The sequence below is a fragment of the Centrocercus urophasianus genome, unplaced genomic scaffold (genome assembly GCF_019232065.1).
Source record: "Centrocercus urophasianus isolate 14NV4802_14NV808 unplaced genomic scaffold, USGS_Curo_1.0 seq_132, whole genome shotgun sequence".
Lineage (NCBI taxonomy): Eukaryota > Metazoa > Chordata > Aves > Galliformes > Phasianidae > Centrocercus > Centrocercus urophasianus.
In genome coordinates this window covers 1-6,666 of record NW_024884498.1, presented here as the reverse complement: position 1 = coordinate 6,666, position 6,666 = coordinate 1, and positions in this window count along the sequence as shown.

Below are 6,666 nucleotides of genomic sequence, written 5' to 3'. Positions count from 1 at the left end.
TGGACTGGAACACTAAAGTAGAATAGAGTACGATCTGATGTCTATGAGAGCAGCTTGGAAAGTAATGTCTCCTATTTAGTGATGCTGTCCCACAGCATCAGAGACAATGTTGATGGTATGGCAATAGAGGATGAATCTTCCTGCCAATATTCTGTCACATTTCGTTGCCATGTGATAGGTAGCAGCAGAAGGGAGGCCTAACAAGATAAAAGTACATATGAAACAAAGTTGTGTCACTGAATTCCTTCATGCAGAAAAAGTGGCACTCACCAGCATCCATTGAAACTTACTGAACATTAATGGAGACCAAACAGTGAACGTGAGCACAGTGAGGCAGTGGATGCTGTGTTCCAGTAGTGGTGACAGCAAGAGTGGTCATCTCCACTTGTGCAGATTTTTATGAATATGGCATGCAGGCTCTTGTTGATTGTACAGATTCTATATGTATTTTTCGTGTGTATATGATGAGAATAATGTTACTCACTTTGGCACATCTTAAATGACTTTAAGATCTTTAAATGGAAGGAATTCCTACATCTTTAAATGTAGGAATTGCCTCTCCTACAATATAAAGAGCTTATAGTAATATTTCTGTGCAGCAGCTTGATTATATAATTCAGTTTGACCTCCTATATCTCTCTTATCTGAACTAGATCCCTTCTCAGTAGACAGTGGGGAAAAACAGGTTGTCTTGGATAGAGACTGACATACTCTTGATGACATATTAATCAAAGATCAGAACTGGGTATTGGTTCTGTGATGATGATCCTAAGATAGAGGAAACGGTAATCCAATATTTGTGCCTTGATTTGGGCTCATTGGGGAATGCTTAGGAAACCTCTGAGAAATTTTAGGGTAACTACTGTTGCCATGTGAGGAAAAAATAAGGAGGGCCTCGAGGACATGGGCCTGTAAAGCTATAGCAGCTTTTGGACAAGGATGATCAGCTACCCTTCATTCAGGATGCCTAGAATCTTTATAGCTGCTTTCCCTTCATTAGGACCTCTTGTTGGCAAAGACCAAGGCAAAGAAGGCATTCAATACCTTATCTTTTCACTGTACTCTGCCACCTTCAGCAGCGGGCCCACCTTTTCTCTGTCTTCCCTTTGCCACCAGTGTATATACGGAAGACCTTTTTAGTTGTCTTTGAGATCACTGGCAGGATTGCATTCCATTAGATTTTGGCTTTCCTAACCTCAGCCCTGGATGCTTAGACAATATCTCTGTATTTCTCTCAGTGTGTGCTTCCTTTTCATGTTTTAGTTTGGCTTGGAGCAAATCTGTCACAAACACATCTGCTGGAATTTTTGCCTGACTGGGATGGGCCAACAAAGAAGAGGATATCACTGAAAAGTAACCAGCTTTCTTGGGTCCTTCTCTTCAGGCCTTATTTGTTGGGAATTTTTCAAGCAGATAGTTTGTGCCCAGTGCCACAACAAGAGGCAGCAGGCATAAACTGAAGCACAGAATGCTCTCTCTGAGTGTCTGGAAACACTATTGTGCTTATGCGTGAGCACTGTTAAAATTTCCCCAGAGAGGTTTTGGAGCTTCGTTCCCTGGACATGCTCAAAAACCATACGGACACAGTCCTGAGCAACCTGCACTAGATGACTCTGTTTGAGGAGGGGAGTTGGATCACTTGACCTCTAGAGGTCTTTTTCAACCTCAACAATCCTATAATTATATAATAAAAAAGTAATTTAAATTTGACTGCCTGATTTCTTTTTACGCTTTATACTCCAATGTTAGTATAATCCTATAATCTTTCCTTATGCTAGCGTGATACTTTTTTCTTCCTATTTCTTGGAACAGACACTAGTAGATGGTATCAGATTTTTTAAAGTACTTTGCAGTTCTAAAAATGAGTATAACAGACCAATTTAGCAGACTCATCTTTCTATTCTTGAACATTCACCTGTGCCTCATAACTGGGTAGATGGTTGAACTAAATAATGAAATAGTGAAAATGTTCCATGAGATGTGAGTGCATTGTTGTGGAAGGAAATCAGAGAGTACTAGGGCAGTTCAATATAGGACAAAAGGGTTACCAGATTATCGTATTCCCCTTCATTTCAGTTCACTGAAGATGAAGCTGGCATGGCTGATGGGTTAATACCAAATGGCTGAAAGTGGCTACATTTCACATTTAAAAGAAATGGTGACATTTCTAATGCAAGATGGCAAGTTTGGCAATCTTCCATCCTTTGAGGAAAAAGGGATGAAGAAAGAATACTTTGTTCTATTATACAATCTTCTCACACTGATTTTTTTTTCCTCATAAGATTCTGTATTCTGGCCATCTGGCTGCCTCTTACTTCCTTTGGCTCTGTAATTGAAACAAACAAGACAGACTTTTGAAAAGACCAATATTATTTAGCACATTATTGAATCTCAAAGACATTCATACTCAAGTTTCTCACTCTACAGTTAAGCTTTTTTGGAAAGAAGAAGCTGGAAGTTATTGCGTGTGAATTTATCAGTGTTTATTTACTATGAGTAGAATTTTCAAAATTTCACAGGTGGTAAACTGAGTCTCTTTTTAAAATATGATCTAACACCAAAACCAAACTGCTAAAACCATACATCCTCTAGGTTTGAAAGAATATATAAGCTTCTAATACTCAATGAAGGCCTCAATTTACTATCCATTTCTTTAATGAGTAATAGGATCATACATATTCAGCTAGTTCTGTGGCTGGATATCTAATGATATGAACACGCAATAAATCCTAAGTTTATAATCCTTAATGTATGAGAGAAACCTATTGAAAATACTCATATGAAAGGGATGAAAATCAGTTGTCATAATGTATTTGGAAAATGTAGATTATTCAAAAAGAAATAGTGTGCTACTGTCTGTCAAAATTGCCATTACCTGCTTCAAATAACCTGAAATGAAATTATCTTGAATGCATTTGGATTACTCTCCAAAAAGAAAACACCATTGTCTTTCTACATCATATAAATGCTGTATATCCCTAAACCATAGAATCATGTAATGGCTTGGGTTTGAAAGGACATTAAACATAATCTAGGTCCAATCTCCCTGCCATAGGCAGGGTTTCGAACCAATGGATCAGGCTGCCCAGGGCCTCATTCAAATGCTCTCAGGGAGAGGACATCCACAGTTTCTCTGGGCAGCCTGTTCCAGCATCTCACCAACATCAGAGTAAAGAATTTCCTCCTATTATCTAATCTAAATCTTTGCTCTTTTAATTTAAATGGACTACACTTCGTCCTATCCCTGTGTAAAAAGTTGATCTCCCTCCTGCTTACAAGTTTCCCTCAAATGCTGGAAGACCAGAAATGAGATCTCCTTGGAGCTTTTTCTTCTTCAAGCTAAACAAATCCAAATTCCTCAGCCTTTCTTCATAGTTGAGGTGTTCCAGGCCTTTGATCATTTTCATGACCCTCTTCTGGATGCACTCCAACAGTTCCGCACCCTGCCTATACTGGAGGTTTTGGTCTTGGACACAGAAGGGGTTTCACAAGACCAGAGCTGAGGGAGACAGTCACTTTCTCCCTGCTGGCCACCCCTCTTTGGGTGCCGTCCAGGATACCATTGGCCTTCCAGGCTGGAAGTCTGTAAGTCTGTACTGCTTGCTCATGTCCAGCTTTTTTCTAGTAGGACCCCCCAAGTCCTAGTCTGCAGGACTGCTTGCAGTTAGTTCATCTTCCAGTCTGTACATATGTAAGGGGAATGCCTTGACCAAGGTGCAGCACCTTGCACGTGTTAAATCTCATTAGGACCACTTGGATTCACTTTTTTATTTTGTCTGGGTTCCTCTGGATTGTGTCCCTTCCTTCTGTTCTATCAACTGTTCAACTTGGTGTCATCAGCAAACTTACTGAGGATGCTCTCTATGTCACTGATAAAAATGTTAAAGAACACCAGCCCCAGGACATACCCCTGGAGGACACTGCTCAGATTGATCCTTACCTAGACATTGACTAAGGTCCTCTGGCTGCAACCATTCAACGAATCCTTTATGTTCAAAATAATCCACAATTCAAATCCATATCTCTCCAATTTAGAGATATGGATGTGGTATAGGACTATGTCAAAGGTCTTGCAGAAGACGAGGTAGATGACATCAATCAATCACTCTATTGTAGAAGGCCACCAGACTGACCAGGCACAATATGTCTTCAATATACTGGGTGAGGAGCTCATTGCACAACTTTTGTCATGTGAAACAAATGAGTTAGGAGAAGGGTCAATTTAAATGTCCTAACTTACTCTTGTGGGAAAGCAGAACCACAAGATATATTGGAGACTTCAAAAACTTGTCTTTTTAAGAGTTAGCAGTTCCCATGCTAAGGCACTTAAGCTGAAACAACAGCCTTTCACATTACAGATGAGCTGCAGTCTATCCCAATACTTATTTAAATTCAGTGAGTATTTCTGTTTCCAACACCAGCACACACTAGGCACCTAGTGTTGGATTTTGGATATTCCTCTGATGCAGCTTAGTTTTCTCTGTGCTGATCAACTCACAGCCTGCCAGCTGCCAGAGCTCTCTCCAGATGACCCAAACACTTCTTTACCATGCAGAGGTAGTGCTTGATCCAGTTATTTATGCACATAATCATTTTATCAAAACAATTAATCGGAAGTATATTATTGAATTTAAATTATATGAACTGCATTGCAATTCACCTCTAGACCTAATCTGAATCAGTCTTTTTTTATATATAGCATGCTAACCTGAAGGTTAATAAAGTGAAGGAGCGTCATTCAGAAGGAATTTGCTATTGCATTTATTTCAGACCAAGGATCTTAAATACAAAATGCTTGTGGAATTCATTGTTTAGCCACAGTTCTATTCCTTCTTTCACTATCCATAGGATTTTTTTCCAAAGGCAAATATTTATGCCTAAAGCAACTTATAACATAAGACATGTTAGACAAAACCTTTTTGAGCTTACAGTGCATAGTAAATTTACCTCACATAAATCATGCCTTCCTTCAAATAGAACTGCCACATCATCCTAACCTGGTCCTGTCCAGCAGGAGCTCCCCAAGCTCCTTATTGCATTCAGTGTGGATTAAATGCTCTCCTGGCACTGCTTGTCCTCCTTTCTGAGAAAGTAAAGAGCTCACTTTTTCACTGCCACCTATTCTGTGTGCCTTAGCTTTGTCTGTGCACATTGTCAGTATACCCACCTGTCTTCAGCCTTTGCCAGCTCTCCAGTCTCAGTCAGCACAGTCCAACAAGCCTTGCTCAAGCCACGCAGTTTCTACCAAATCCCAGCTCACTCTTCTTGCCTATTTTTTTTTATCACAGTCATAACTGAATCACCCTGCAGTTGGAAGGAACTGCCTCTGTGGAGCAATCTACTACAAACAGGTCTAGAACAATTGGTTTCTCAGCACATACCTTTTTTCTTTTTCTCTCAAACAATGAGGATGAATCACTTTGGAATATCCAGTGAGATTTGCCTTTTTTACCTTAATGAGTTTGGCAAGATAAAGCTAGCAGTGTCCTTCAGTGAGTGTTAATTTTTGAACATTTTACTGCATTTTTATGCTTTTTAACAAATATTGCAGGTAGGACATGTTGCTTCTGAGCCTTCAGTGAAACCCAGCAGTTCTCTTGATTGGCTTTAGTATTTATATTAACAAGACAAAAATAATCAGGGAAAAAAAAAACTTGAGAGAGCAAAAGCCTGAAAAATCTGAAATAAGATTTTTTTGTTACTTTTTCCTTGAGAATTTGGTGCAGCAAAGCTGAGTAAGAATAAACTCAGTTGCAACTGAACTCAGGGAAATTTTTTCACCTTTTTTTCAACAATATATTCTGGGAGCTTGCAATGACCACAGAAAACAAAGTTCAATTTAAATCCTAGTTTATTAATCAATGATGGATTAAAAACGCATGCCCCACTGTGAACTGTGTTTTCATGTTGCTTATTTCTTTGCATTGGCCCTGTGTAATACCATCAGTTGTATAGGACAACTACCCGGGAAAGGAGGGCAGCATGTACATACTAATCTGAATTTTGAAACTTCTGTTTTGCCAGGTGATTTTTTGGTCAGATTAGTTCCCTGATTTTCTCCATAGGTTGTCTGTGCAAGGGGTTGTGCTGGCAACATTAATGGCATGGATGGAAGGGGATTCTGGGATGCACAGGTGGGGAAGAATATAGAAATGGGAAGTAGCTAAGTGAAATGCAGAATCTTATCACTGCAGAGTATAGTCCTTTGCTTTCAGGCAGGAAATATCACATCAAACTACTACACAATTTCTGCCATAACAAGTGCTCAGATTTTGAAATTGGGTTTGTAGGATCTGTAGACTTTTGTTCTTCCTCGTCTCAAACGTTGTAAGAAAATGATTAATTTTTCACCACACCAGCATTCTTCTCTCACAATGTCTTTTAAATTTAGGTGCTTTACTTGTAGATTTACTATGCTGTGGTATAACATCAGTGCTGGCAAAAATACAAAAATAATGCCATCTGTTCTTGTGTCGGGTACAGGTGTTGATTCATTTAACTGAGCAACCAACATTAATTGCTTTCAGCAAATATAGGCAGGGTTTCCTGAATGCTCACATCACTGGATTGGCAATCACAGTCATCTTATGGGTACTCAACAATCGTTCAGAAATGTGAAGTGACTGATAGTCACAAATTAAACATTTATCTCTCAACTTTTTTTTT